Source organism: Mastigoproctus giganteus, chromosome 10 (assembly GCF_048544385.1).
Source record: "Mastigoproctus giganteus isolate SK-2022 chromosome 10, ASM4854438v1, whole genome shotgun sequence".
In the NCBI taxonomy this organism is placed as follows: domain Eukaryota; kingdom Metazoa; phylum Arthropoda; class Arachnida; order Uropygi; family Thelyphonidae; genus Mastigoproctus; species Mastigoproctus giganteus.
In genome coordinates, this window is record NC_143584.1 from 3329433 (window position 1) to 3345478 (window position 16046).

The 16046-nt window shown below is 38.4% G+C and overlaps 1 protein-coding gene across 1 annotated transcript in view; it reads left to right on the plus strand.

Moving 5' to 3' along the window:
• LOC150078633 (solute carrier family 12 member 4-like) overlaps positions 1–16046 on the plus strand; it is a 643041-nt gene that overhangs the window by 472011 nt on the left and 154984 nt on the right. The window lies entirely within an intron of this gene.

Sequence of the window (16046 nt, forward strand, 5' to 3'; positions counted from 1 at the left end):
ATAAAATATTTATTGCTGCTGATTGAATAGAAAAGCATAAAATAAAATCTAAAGTTTTGAACATAAAATCTATATACATGTAAAATATCAGTAAATTAATAAGAGGAGTTTACCTCAATATAGTACGTGGAACACTTCCGTATGATACCCTCCAGAAATTAAAACGGAAAAAACGAAAAAATCGACAACTTACCGGTACATTAAAGTAAAATATAAATAATTAAAGTAAAATATAAATAATTAAATAATCAATTTAACACAATTCAAAATCAATTCAAAACAATTAAAATTCAAATTAACGCAATTAAAAGAATCTAACGAAAATATTCAAAACGATTTTCCTTCCTGAAGCTGACAATGCTTTTCGACCGACTGTCGTGATCACAGGAATGAAAATTACCGAATCCCGCTAAACCTGCAACTTAAATAGTGATTATGTGTCTTCGCGCATGCGCGTAAAGGTCCACGCATCGGAGATCAAATATGGCCGCCGAACATTAACAGAATTCTCGTGTAATTTAATTTCAACGGTTTCTGCAATTAATAGTCGCGTATAATTACGTTGAACGTTAAGTATTTTGGCCTCGTTAAATAAAAAAGTATGTTTTTCGTTAATGGCATGAAAGGCTAATTCTGACGCTGCTGAACGAGAAGCACGAACAGAGGCTTCGTGTTGATTTACACGGATATTAAGAGAAAACCGCGTTGAACCCTGATAAGACGAGTCGCAATCACCGCAAGAAATGTTGTATACTAGATCATTAATTTGTGTTGCGAACGCCGAAAGAACCGAGCGATTGTTCAGTATAGTGTGTAACTTCCGTATAGGCCTAGCTATAATTTTAAATTCGGTATCTTTAAAGAATCTGTTAAGCTGTTTGTGCCACTGTTCAACATATGGGACAGAAATAAAGTATTTTTTGGTATTACTATTGTTGATTGGTGCAGTATTTTGTATCTTATCCTTAGCTTGTACCCTAATTCGATTTATTGTGTTAATGGGATAACCCCTGTTCAAGAATCTGCTAGTTAATATTTGTATTTCTGAGTCTAAAGCAGAATCCGTCGTTGAATATTTATAGGCATTTAGAAATTGATTAAAGATAATCGATCTTTTGTAGGTGAACGGGTGGTAGCTATTATAATGTAGAAGCATACCGGTGTTTGTGGGTTTTCGATAGATGCTAAATTGTATTTTGTTCGAGTCCCGGGTAAGCGTGAAATTTAGAAAGTTTAATGACTTAGTATCCGTATCTTCCCTTTCCAATGTAAATTTGAGTCTAGAATGAATATTATTGAACGAATGTAAAATGTCTTGGATAGTACTACTATCGGTAATAACTAGAACATCGTCTAAATACCTCCCATAGTATGTGATACGGGGACGAAAAGGTGTCAAATGTATCTGCTCAATCGTTGAGAGATAGATCTCTGACATTAAGCCACTCAGGCTCAAACCCATGGGTAATCCAAAAATTTGTTTGTACACCTTGTCTCGAAAGGTGATGTAGTTAGCCTCAACTAATAGTTTAATTAAGTGAAAAATCTCCTTTATAGGCAGTTTCGTATAATTAATCGGTGTCGAGTTTTTATTTAACATATCCCAAATAATATCTAATGTGTATTCAACGTTTACATTCGTATATAATGAGGTAACATCTAATGAGAATAAATTGTCATTGTCGCCGAGTCTACAGTCTTTAAGATTATTAAATAATGTATCGTAATTCTTAATTCCAAATTGTATAACCTGTCTAAAAGGTTTTATAATGTTATATACATGTGTGGCTAAGGTTGAAAATGCCGAGCTCCTGTAGGAAACAATAGGTCGAATCGGAAATCCAGGCTTGTGTAATTTTACCTGACCAAAGAGTGCAGGAATATTGTATGTTCTGGACTTCAATTCCTTCAACTGAACCATAGTAATGTAGTCGTTTTTACGATATGTGGTTAACGTTTTATTGTATTGATTTACCAAATTGGTAAACAGAGTCGGGTCCACTTCACAATAAGTGGAGGTATCAGATACAACTGAATCTAACTTATTAATATAATCATGTTTATCTAGTATTACCACTGTATCTCCTTTATCTGCCCTCTGTATAATAATGTCCTTATTTTCTCGAAGTTCTCGTAAAGCTGAACTGTCATGTGTATTCAATTTAGGAAGTCGCGTTTCTTTTATGTTATTCACTACTTGGTTAACTTGTTGAATAAATACATCTTTTTGTGGAACACTACGAAGTCCAAATTCAATATCAATTACGCATTGTTTTTTTGGCAGCTTTCGAGGTGGTAAATTATAATTTAATCCTTTGGATAAAAGTGAAATCTGGTCCTGCGATAGTGTACACGAGGAAAGATTTGTAACCTGTTGATATGTCGGTTCGTTGGATACTGGGTGAGGGGGTGTTCGTGAACTAGCCGACATATTCTGTGGTAGTGCGTTATGTGTCTGTGGGGGGGATGTCACCCAACTCGTGTGAACTTGGTCGCAAGCTCGCGACAATGTGTTAGAATTCGCATGAACGTGTCTTGAACTATTCGATAATGTTTGCAACTTATTAACGTGTCTGTTTTTTATTTCTGAGGCTTGTGCTTCCCGTCGCGAATCTATGGAGGTCTTCAATACAGACCAATCGTTCGGATGTAGATAATTTTTTAATTTATCGCGAAGCTTCCTAACCTGGGAAAGGTATTTTTGTTTATCCGAATATCGAGATTTTAAGGCAAGCTTAACAATATTACGTGATGTCGCCAGTGATAGTTGTTTTATGCCTGAAATTTTTTGATTTAAATTCACCCTGGCAAATTTCGGAACGATGTTGTTTTGAAGGCAATATTTTAGGAAAGAAATATGATAACTTTGGGCCGAGTACCTTAGTGTAGATTTAATGTAATTTTGTACCAAGCCATTCAAAAAATCTCCCATAATTGTGTGTATCGATTGTATACTACTGGAGAGACAGGAAGTGAATGAAATCGTCAATAAGAGTTTGAAAATTAATTAGATAGTATGAATCAGAGCTGAAATACTCAATATGTTCTACGTTGATAATAATATAAGTAAATTAATAAGAGGAGTTTACCTCAATATAGTACGTGGAACACTTCCGTATGATACCCTCCAGAAATTAAAACGGAAAAAACGAAAAAATCGACAACTTACCGGTACATTAAAGTAAAATATAAATAATTAAAGTAAAATATAAATAATTAAATAATCAATTTAACACAATTCAAAATCAATTCAAAACAATTAAAATTCAAATTAACGCAATTAAAAGAATCTAACGAAAATATTCAAAACGATTTTCCTTCCTAAATTAATAAGAGGAGTTTACCTCAATATAGTACGTGGAACACTTCCGTATGATACCAATAAAATATAAGTAAATTAATAAGAGGAGTTTACCTCAATATAGTACGTGGAACACTTCCGTAAAATATCAATAAAAACTTATAAAAATATAAGTAAATTAATAAGAGGAGTTTACCTCAATATAGTACGTGGAACACTTCCGTATGATACCAACAAAATATAAGTAAATTAATAAGAGGAGTTTACCTCAATATAGTACGTGGAACACTTCCGTAAAATATCAATAAAAACTTATAAAACACAGGAAGTTTTGGAGCTGTCAGCTAACTGGAGGTGTGGAGGGACAAAGAGAAGAAAGGAAAAGAAGGGAAAGGAGAACTGATCAGTTTTGTCCTTAAATAAAAGAATAGACCATTTGTAGCAATCATCATTCTGCATGATATCAGGCTCTGTAACAAGGTGTATATGTACTCCCTTGTTACAGTTAACACAGGTTCTAAAACAAGGATTCATATACACTTTATTATGACGTCTGCTGTTGTGAATAATGATAATTGCAGTACTAGTGGCCTATTCTTTTAATTTATCTACAGAGCATAACTGAACAGCCTTTTCCTTTTCCTCCACTTAACAGTATTTCTGTGTAGACAATCATTCGTTTATATTTATAGACTGCTATAAATATCCACATTGAGTTAGGGCAACAAAGGAGCATACAGCTGTGAAAGTTCCTCTATTATTATAAATTATTATCTGACCGGTCCTTTTCTATGGTAATTTATTTATACTATATGTTTTATGTAACAGGAATGTATTAAGATTTTTATGCGTAAATAGGCATTTTTTTTAAACAAAATTTTATATTTTAACTTGCATTTTTGTCATTCAGTAGAGCAAGACATGATAAATATTTTTATAAGTGCATTTCTCTGTTGAAGTGTGTGTGTTTATGGCAAGTAATAACATTATGCAGACTAAAAAACCTGGAATAACTCATGGAGGAGAAACATATCTATGATCAGCATTTCTGCCTTCATTGAAGAGTAGCTTAGAAGTTCCTTCAATCACTGCAGGAAGGAAAGTGCAAGGCTCATGGGGGTAGAAATTTCTCAGACCATGCTTTCTCAGCATGGTCTGTGCTTGTCAACTGGAGAGACTGCTTCTACAGGAATAGGATACACTTAAATAGAAAGGGTACAAGAATATTTGTTGATGCCATCAAGACAGTGTTAGGTGGGTCAGGAAACTGCTGGCTCAGGGTGATACATAGACTAATACATTAACAATAGCTTCAGGCAGAGGTGAAAGTGATTCTTGCACTGTTTCTATTAGAATGCACATCAGCCTTGAAAGCAAGGTGCTGGGGATTCCAAGGTTGCTGGGAGTCATCATGGATCAAGTAAATACATGGGCTGTGTTGTTAGGGTAACTAAGAGTAAGAACAGGTGCATGTATACTTGCGTACACTAATGCTACAAGCATTGTAAATAAATTTGATTAATTTGAAGTAAAGATTAAGTCATCAAATTCAGACATTGTAGTGTTAGTAGAGACATGGTTTCACTCAGACATGAGTGATGCTGAATTTGAATATGGGGAGTATAATGTCTACAGAGTGGACATAGTGCATAGTGTTTAGGGAGGAGGCACATGCTAATGCTTAATCAAACCCAAACATTTTCAAACAAGTGGCAGGTAGGATTGTATCATTCCCAGGAAGCTGCCACATGTATTAGCTGATAAAATAGGACTCATCAATGCAGGTCATCTTGTCCAAATGGTAGTCAGGCATTCTGATCTCTTACCAAAGCTATTGGCTGCAACTTTTGCCCTATTTCCACCGCTGTCAAAACCAGATGATTTTATTGCAACCTCAGCTAAGGATAAATCCGATCTCCTAATGTCCTATTAATTGATAATCTTGGAAAACAACCTCCTACCATTCACAGTACACTCCATTCAATGCCTCCTGTGGTTTTCCATCAAAAGGATGTCAGAAGGATTTTGAACAGTCTTAATACCTGGAAAATGCCAGTTCCTAATGGTATTTGTCCACTTGTTCTCAAAACCTGTGCTCCTGAGCTTAGCTTACTCCTGTTCTGTGTCACCTTTATACACTCTGTTATTCTACCAACATTCTCCCTTCTGCTTGGAAATTTTCTGGTATCTAGCCAGTTCCTTAAAAGTGTGACAAATCCCCTCCCGTCCAATTATTGTCCAATTGCAAATACTTCTACTCTTTCTAAAGTAATGGAGAAATGAATCAACTGCCAATTCTTAATATGTCTGTAAACCTTCCATCTTATCAACAATCACCAGTATGAATTCTACCAGTGTCGATCCACTGGTGATATTCTGGCTTATGTTACCCACGTGTGAACAAATTCAATGGAAAAGTATGGTGAAACTCAAGCAGCTGCTCTTGTCATTTCAAATGCTTTTTGATCATGTATGGTATAAAGACCTTCTAAATAAGCTTCCATCTTATAGTTTTCTGACTGTTTTTTGTAATCGGGTATCTAGTTTTTCTCTCTGACCACTCACTGTGAGTGATGGTAGATAGCTCTCTATCTTCTTACTTCTCCGCTAATGCTGGTGTTCCCCAAGGTTGAGTTATTTGTCTCGCTCTTTTCCTCTTGATTATTAATGAGTTTCTTCCATTGACCAGAAATCCTAACCATAGTTTTCCTGATGATAGCGCATTGCAATCCACCTTCCAATTTGAGAAATCTTGTCCTGCACAAGCTGCTTCAACTTCTCAAATATTCACTACCAATTCTTTAAATGCTGATCTTCAAGTAATTCTCCAGTGGGGCAAAAATAACTTAGTTGATTTCTGTTCTTCTAAAATTCAGTCCTGTCTTATATCTTATAAAAAGGTTTCTTTTGCTCCTATGTTTATCTTTTTATAATTTGTAGAGGCATGTGATGCAAGAAAGCAAGCTTATATAGCATCAGCCAAAAAAAAAATAAATAAAACCCCTTATTTCACCCATCCCTTTACTCCAAATGCTTGTCTAGTTCTTCCTTGAACTTATTTAAGTTGTCGACCTCAACTAGGGCAGCTTTCCACGCATCTATTCTACAACTGTCTTTCCTCAATTTGATTTTATGTCCCCTCAGGTGAGTAATCTGAGCAAGAGGAAGAATCCTATCAGCGTTGAGCTTGCTCAAACCATTCAAGGTCTTATACACCTCGATCAGATAACCTTGCAGTACTTAGTCTACAATTGCTGCAATTTGCAGAATTTAAGCCTTTCTTCATAAGGACAATCCTTTGTTCCTTCAACAATCTCGTTGCCCTTCTCTGTACTCATTCCAGCATCTCTTCATCATTCCTAAAATTAGGCCCCCACAACTGTGTGCTGTACTCACAGCACACAGTTCTTTGACAATTGCCTTATACAAGGGGATAATCACCTCCTTATTTCCGATAGTAAAATTCCTGTATATCATTGAAAAGACATCATGAGCTACTCTAGCATCCTGTCTGCATTGCTCAGAAAACTTCATATATGACTGCACAATTATCCCCAGGTCTTTTTCATTCTCCACTTCACTGAGGGTAGTATCACACAGTTGGTATGTTACTCTGGGGTTACTACTACCCATATGCAGTACTTTACATTTATCAATGTTATACTTCAGTTGCCACCTCTCAGCCGATCTGCTCAACTTTTCTAGACCCTGTTGCAGTAGCATACTGTTATTAGTGTCATTAACAACCCTACCAAACTTTGTATTGTCTGCAAACTTGGACATTAATCACGATATACTTTTGTCAATATCATTGATAAAGACAGGAAACAACAATGGGTCCAACACCAAACTCTGGGAGACTCCACTAATAACATTAGTCCATGAAGAGCAATGTCCATAGATTACCACTCTCTGTCTTCTCCCACTCAACCATCCCCTTATCAGTAGCAGCAACTTGCCCTTAAGGCCATACTGTTCCAATTTGAACAGTAGTGAACAATATTATAAGCTTTCCTAAAATCCAAGTATATGTTATCAAAATTATTTTTTGCATCCAGTTCCTCTGTGACCACATCATAGTATCCAATCAAATTGTTCAGGCCAGACTTCCCCTTTTACAAACCCATGCTGTGTCTGAACTATAACTGCAGTCTTGTCTAGGTGATCCTGCAGTGCTTCTTTAACCAGTGACTCCATTATTTTCCCCGTACCAAAAGTTAAACTAACAGGTCTGTAATTACTTGTGTCACCCTTTGATCCACCAACCAACTACCTGCTGGCTAAAGGCAATTTCTGCACATCCATCCTACATCTGTCTTTCCTGAATTAGAATTTATGCCTCTCAGGTGATTATTCTGAGAGGCGCCTCAGTAGCCAGGTGGGTAGGAGCAGCAGTGTGTAGCACACATTTCTTGATTAGACCGCAGTTCGAGCCCGTGACCACCAAATAAAGAGGATGCGGAAAGGTCAGGGAATGACCACCGCATATCCTCGGAGCAATATGGCCTTAGTTGTTAATGCTCCTAAAAACCAAATAACAAACAAACGATTATTCTGGGCAAGAAAAACAATCCCATCAGCATTGAGCATGCTCAAACCATTCAAGGCTTTATACACCTCTGTCAGATCACCCTGCCTGTGCCTAGTCAACACACACTGTAATTTGCAAAACTTAAGCCTTTCTTCGTAAGAGCAATCCTATGTTCCATTCATAATCTTGTTGCCCTTCTCTACACTCATTCCAGCAGCTCTAGATCCTTCTTGAAATGAGGCCTCCACACCTGTACACAGTACTCAAGGTGTGGTCTGACCATTGCCTTATACAAGGGAATAATCACCTCCTTATCCCTGCTAGAAAATTCCTGTATATTTTTGACATGACACCATGAGCTACTCTTGCAGACCGTCTGCACTGCTCAGAAAACTTCATATCTGCCTGCACAATTACCGCCAGGTCCTTTTCCTTTTCTACCACTGTCAGTGTAGAACCAATGTTGGTATGTAAAGCCTAGTTAGTAGCTTCCAAGATAAATTCTTTGAATGCTTCCCATTTAGAGGCGCCTCCGTAGACAGGTGAGAAGGAGCAGCAGTGCGTAGCACATGCTTCTTGATTAGACCAGGGTTCGAGCCTGTCACCACCAAATACGGAGGATGCGGAAAGGTTAGAGAATGACCACCGCATATTCCGGAGCAATATGGCCTTATTTGCTAATGCTCCTTAAAAAAAACCAAATAACTAACTAAAATAACTAAGCTTTCCATTTAGAATTTACTGTTGGTAACATCATCAGTTGGTCCCAATGTATATAATTTAAATACTGTCTCAGACCATCGTAGTCGCCTTTACGAAAGGAAAAACCCTTCCCTTTACCCCTGATGGTAGGTTACGTCTTTGATTAAATTCCACTTCAGCACACTGTGATCACTGTCACCTAGTGGTTCCTTTATCTGCAGATTCTTAATACATGAAGAATCACTACTGATAATCAGATCAAGAGTTTTACTCCCTGTAGTTGCCTCCCGAACATGCTGATGTAGAAAACAATTATCCAATAAATCCACAAAAGCCTTGCTAGTGTGTGAGTGACCAACCCACAAATTCCAGTCGATATCTGGAAATTAAAATCTCCCATTAAAAGACACTCTGATTTACTGGCTCACTCTATTTCCCTGTACAGTTTCTTATTATACTCATCAGAGTCATTAGGCCTATAGCACACTCCTACTCTCAATTTTGATCCCCCATTGCTTATGTCACACCAAACTGACTCGACACTGCACTGTCCAGCGATGTCGACTGGCTTCACTTCCTTGGATTTTGTGTTTCTTAACTAATAGCATAACCCCTCCTCCCTTCCTATCATGTCTATCCTTTCTGTACACATTGTACTCCCCAAATTCCAGTTCTGAATCCCTTATTTCTGTGTGACACCACATCTCTGATATCTCAGCGATATCTTTTTTTTTTTTTTTTTTTTTTATGAGAACCCCAAACACGAGAGGTATTAGAACCTATAGTACTTAGTACCGTGCTTGGGTTGGAGGTTGAGAAGACGAAAGAAGATATTTGTTGATATTGGACTTGGACTTCTGTAGATTGTAGTTTTCAGGAAATACGTATGAAGGAAGGTTGTTCCAGAAAACGGCAGTTGAATGAATAAATGAGGAAGATGAAAAGTTGGTTCTGTGGGTTTGAAGTTGGACAGTAAATGGATGTTGGCTGGTGGCAGCACGTGTTCGGACTGTTTTGAAAGAGAGAGCGGGAATTATAGAAGCCAATTCAGAAGAACAGTGCCCATGGAAGTATCTGTAGAAGAGGCATGCAGCAGAAACAGTGCGTCTATGAGAAAGCGAGTGGAGAGACTCTGTTAGAGATGAATCATTAATTAACCTAAGTGCCCTCTTCTGAATGGAATCAAGAAGCCTGAGAGAGGTTTTGGGGGCACCACCCCAGATGTGGGAACAATATTCCATGGCAGGGCGGATTTGCGATTTATACAGAGTGAGCTTCTGGGAGGTGTTTGGAAGAAAAGTAACGCCGAGAGCGAAAGAGAAAACCAAGTTTTTTAGATGCAGAGGAAGCAATATTTGTAATGTGCTTGTGCCAAGAGAGATTAGAAGTCAGGGTAATCCCCAAAAGAGATATATCATTTTGCCTAGAAATCGGAGTGTCACTAAAGATAAGCATAAGAGCAGAAGAATCCTTTTGCGAGATATAAGACAAGACTGAGTTTTAGAAGGGTTGAAATCAACTAAGTTGTCTTTGCCCCACTGGAGAATTACCTGAAGATCGGTATTTAAGGAATTGGCAGCAGATATGAGCAAATTTCCAAGCAGAAGGATAAACACCTTTGGAATAAGAAAGTAAAAAAAGGCAGCAAAGAATAGGAGTAAGTTCAGGAGGACAGGTTTGAGAACAAGTGGAGAAATACCATCAGGACCTGGAGCTTTCGTAGCATCAAGATTCATCAAAATCCTTCTGATATCCTTTTGACGGAAGACCACAGGAGGCATTGAATGGAGCGTGTTAGGAATGGTGGGAGGTGTTTTACCAAGGTCATTAATACATGAGCTGGAAGAAAAATGGGATGCTAGCAGGTCAGCTTTATCCTTGGCTTAAGTGACAACAGAACCATCTGGTTTGGACAGAGGTGGGAGCAGAGATGGGCAAAAGTTGCGGGCAATAGCTTTGGCAAGAGACCAGAATGCTCGGCTACCATTAGGGCAAGAAGCAAGTTTTCTACTCTTAGCCTGTTCAAACTCTAGTTTGGACTGATTAATAACTGCTTTACAATTGTTGCGAGCTTTGGTGTAGGCAGAAAATGAAACTGAAGAATTAGAAACAAGCCAATTACGATATGCAATGTTCTTCTCTTGGACAGCCTTAGCACATTTATTGGAAAACCAAGGTTTAGATAAAGGACGAGATTTAAAGTGGAGTGTGGGATAAAGGATTCCATTCCTGCAAGAATAATTTCACTGACACGATCTGAGCAAACGTTGACATCAGAAGTTTTGAAACAGTAATCAGACCAAGGAAAAGAAGAAAAGAAGTCTCGCAGGTCATCCCATTTTGCATTCTTGTAATGCCAAACAATACGAGGTTGGGAATAGCCATGAGATAAAGGTTCCATTGGAGAAGAGACAATCACCAAGTTGTGATCTGAAGTGCCTAAAGGACCTCTCACTTCAACCTCGTACCTTAGAAGGGTTGTTTGTGAGAAAACGATCAAGCGTATTGGCTGTATGATTAGGATTGTCTGGTATTCTTGTAGGTAAATGAACAATCTATGCTAGGTCATTAGTAATTGCAAAAGCCTCAGCATCTCGACCTGCTGGGTCGGTGTGACTAGAAAACGGAAGCCAGCTGGAGTTGTGAACGTAAAAATCACCAAGGAAAATTACCTCACTGTTAGGAAAGTTGGACTGGAGAAAGTCAAGTTGCAAAGAGAGGAAGTCAAAGAGCTCCAAGTGATTAGTGGAGTTGGGAGAACGGTAGAGACAACAGATGAATTTTACACAATGAGGTAGAGAGATTTTAAGCCAGAGAAGATCAAAGAGAGGAGATTCCAAATTGCCAAGTCTCTGACAGGGAATATCAGAACGGACATATGCACAAGTACCAACTTTGAGGTGAAAGGAATCATACAGCAAATAATTTGGACATCTGAGATGAGCAGTAGTTGAATCAACTGATAACTGAGATTCAGTCAGTAAAAGTACATGGGGTTTGGAAGACCGCAAGTGGAAATGGACATCGTTGAGATTGGAATTGAGACCACGTATATTTGTGAAATGAATTAGGAAGTCCTTGGGAGGTTTAGATCTTTTCGCAGATAGCTTGCTCTATTATTTTGACAATTCATGGTGTATTCAATAGTAAGAAAAAGTGGGTGGGACATGCTGTATGAAGTAATGAAATTTTTGGATATGGCGTACATGTGGTAAGAATATACCCAGATCCTTGACATAACGTGGCCTCGACAATGCTCCCCGCATACACACTACTCGGACTTCCTCCAGTCACTATCTGGCAGAGTAGAGGTAGCAAGATTATACACTAGCTGATCCGGAAGCCTCCTAGAGAGTTACCAATAGGTTTGGTCCGGTGTACTATCTAGCGGCCGGCCTGCGAACACCGTTTTAGAGCTGTACCCTCGAAATGTAAGGAATATTGGATCTCGCCACGACATTCATCATAACCTCAAAAATCATCAATCATTCTGCATGATGGAAGAGATAGGGAAGGGTTGGCCGGACCTTAGCTCTAGAGACTAAACATGGGTTCCACCACTTCAAGCCTCCAATAAGCAAAGTGGTGGTATTTTACCGGTTGATGAGAGTCATCTACCACCTAGTACTGCCTGGTAACATAGAGGGACGGCGTTCCTCCATGTGGTGTGGGCGCCACACCTCGACCCCTGCTTACGTTGGTTCACACCTGGGTGGTCACCCACCATGTACTTGTGCATGAAGGTTATACCCAGGATTACTAACAGTCCCACCATCGTGAAGGTGCAAGCAGAGGATTTGGCTGTCATAGACCGTCCGGACTTCACCGAAATTGAGTCCACTTGAATTGAGTGTCACCCGAATATCAGTTCCATCAGCGTTTTAGACTCCCAGGTAGCAAGAACAGCTTGTCTGGCATATCTGAGAGAATGTCTGTGACAACCTCAAGGACCATCCATATCAAGGATATTGCTCAAAACATCTGCCTTTGATGTTTTGAGCAATATCTGAAATTCATCAAATTTATTTACCAAACTCCTAGCATTGGTGTACACGCAAGTATACATGCACCTGTTCCTATTCTTAGCTACCCTAACACAACCCATGTGTTTATTTGTACTGCAATGACTCCCAGCAGTCTCTGAAATATCCTGCATCTTGTTTTCCAGGCTGCTGCACATTCCAATAGAAGCAGTGCATGAATCACTTTCACCTCTGCCAGTGGCTACTGTTAATCTATTTGTCCTTGTATCCCACCAAGCTAGCAGTTTTCCGACCCACCTAACACTGCCTCGATAGCATCAGCAAATATTCTTGCACCCTTTCTATTTAAGGGCATCCCATCCCTGTAGAAGCAATCTCTCATGTTAACAATTACAGACCAGGTTGAAAAAAATTCTACCCTTTGAGCCTTGCATAATCTTTCCAGGGCCGAATTGATCGACAAGGCTCTCATCATATACTCCCTCCTATCGTGTTTTTTTGGTTGATGCTGCATAATCTTGCTTTCTTGCATCGTATGCCTCTACTAATGCTATTGATTGGGGTGGGTACTTTTTTTTTTTTTTTTTTTTTTGACTGTTGCTCTATAAGTTTGCTTTATTGCATCATGCTACTGCTAATATTAATCACTCAGATTTTTTCAGGTTTTGGCAACAAAAAAAAAAGAAAGAAAAGCAGCAGGAATAATGAGAAAGCACCAAATGAAATTTAAAGGCAATGGAAAACTCAAGTATCCTGATAAGTGTTGGAAGGAAGTGAAGCCAGTCGACATCGCTGGACAGTGCAGTGTCGAGTCAGTTTGGTGTGACATAAGCATTGGGAGATCAAAATTGAGAGTAGGAGTGTGCTATAGGCCTAATGACTCTGATGAGTATACAGTAAACCCCCGCTATTCGCGGTATCTGTATTCGCGGTTTTGCGTATTCGCGATCGCCGATTTAATTTAAAATGATACCTAAAAAAAATGTGAATTTTAAAGCGCCATGAATATTTTCCGCCATAAAAAACATGAGCGTGGCTAAAATTATCTTTGCCGGTCAAAACAGCGCTCAGTGGGTGGGGGGAGATAGTTGACAAAATCGCAAGTGTGGATGTTTCTCGCTAATCCTTGTTCGGTATGTGTTATGCGCTTGCCATGCAAGGTTTCGTCGTTTGCTTTTAATTTATATGCTTATAAATTGATCTTATTATCATTTTTTTTTATCTTTGCGTTTATTTTTTTCCCTTGATGCGCAATATTTTTTCAGTAAAAGGTAAACTGCAGCCATTATCAATTTATAAATTGATATGCTTACAAAAATGACAAATCTACCGTTTTGCAGTGTAAAACAGACCTTTTTGAGTTTTTTAACGGAAGGAAAGTGACTTTATTGTGGACAAGTTCTTTCTAACCCCTACAAAAATATGGCTACGAATAACAAGAGAAATGTGAAAATAGCAAAGAAGGTGATGACATTAGCGAATAAAATTGAGTTATTAGATTAAATTTCTAATGGTGAAAGTGTCTCTCTTCAGTGGCAAAACATTATAAAATCAATGAGTCAACGGTACGAACAATCCAAACATCGGAAGAAAAAATCCGCCGTAGTGTCCGTGAAAACGCGCTAATTGCTTCAAAAATTTGCTCTGTAACTCGTGATGTTAAATTAGAAAAAAAAATGGAAAAAGCTTTAAATCTGTGGATAGAAGACCGAACTCAAAATAAAATTCTGTTAAGTTCACTCATAATTCGTGAAAAGGCAAAACTCCTTTATCAACACTTTAGCGAAACTGGTGATAGCATTGGCGGGATAAGTTTTTTTCCTAGCAAAGGCGCTGGTTTGAAATTTCTAATAAATATTACATTTAATATTAAATTGTTTCTTATTTTCATTTCGATGCCATATGCTTGCATTTCACTATGTACTGTCTATGTACATAGTCATATTATGAAGGTACATATAATACATATAGACAAAATTTTAGACTAGTTTTTCTTATATATTTCATACTTTGGAACGGAACCCCTTTATTACTATGGGAGCAATAACTCAGTATTCGCGTTTTCGGTATTCGCGACATTTCTCAGGAACGTAACCCCCGCGAATAGCGGGGGTTTACTGTAATAAGAAACTGTACAGGGAAATAGAGTGGGCCAGTAAATCAGAGAGTCTTATAATGTGGGATTTTAATTTCCCAGATATTGACTGGAATTTGGGGGCTGGTCACTCACACACTAGCAAGGCTTTTGTGGATTTATTGGATAATTGTTTTCTACATCAGCATGTTCGGGAGGCAACTAGAGGGAGTAATACTCTTGATTTGATTATCAGTAGTGATTCTTTATGCATTAAGAATCTGCAGATAAATGAACCACTAGGTGGCAGTGATCACAGTGTTCTGAAGTGGGAGTTACTCAAAGAGGTAACTACCATTAGGGGTAAAGGGAAGGGGTATTGCTTTCATAAAGGCGACTATGATGGACTGAGACAGTATTTAAATTCTATACAGTGAGATGATGTTACCAACAGCAAATTCAAAATGGGAAGCATTCAAAGAACTTATCTTGGAAGCTACTAGGCTTTACATACCAACTAAGAAATATTGTTCAAGGTTTAGGCCTAAATGGATGTCAGATGAATTAATGAGGCATATGGCAGAGAAGAAAAATGCACGGGATACATACAAATTAACACGTGACACAGAAGCCTATGATAGATACAAGTTGATCTGTAAGCAAGTTACAAAGGAGGTTAGGCAGGCGAAGGCAGATTACGAGAAATCCTTGGCAAGGGATGCAAAGAAAAACAGCAAAGAGTTCTTTACTTATGTAAACTCTAGAAGGAAGGGGATGAATCAGGTTGGTCCACTTGATAACGATGGGTCAACTGTTGACGATCCTGCTCAGGTAGCTAACAAACTAAATGAATATTTTGCATCGACATTCACACATGAGGAGTTATTCAGCGAGGGGAATGCCAGAGGTATATTCAATTCTGGCAGTAAGCTAGAGAATCTTGTAATAACTGAGAGTAAAGTGGAGGAGAAATTGTTAAAGATAAACACAAGAAAGGCACCTGAGGTGGATGGGATCTATCCAGTTATATTAAAGGAGGCAGCAAAGGAAGTAAGCAAACCCATAACTATAATTATGGGAGGTACCCACAGACTGGAGATGTGCAAATGTGACCCCAATTCACAAAGGAGGATCAAAGGCTGACACAAGTAATTATAGACCTGTGAGTTTAACTTCTGTTCCCGGAAAATTAATGGAGGCACTGGTTAAAGAAGCACTGCAGGATCATCTAGACAAGACTTCAGTTATAGCTCGGACACAGCATGGTTTTGTTAAGGGGAAGTCTTGCCTGACCAATTTGATTGGATACTATGATGCAGTCACAAAAGAACTGGATGCAGGGAATAACTTTGATATTATATACTTGGATCTTAGAAAGGCTTTTGATACTGTTGCACATGGAAGACTGCTGCACAAATTGGAGCAGTGTAGCATTGGAGGCAAATTGCTGCTATG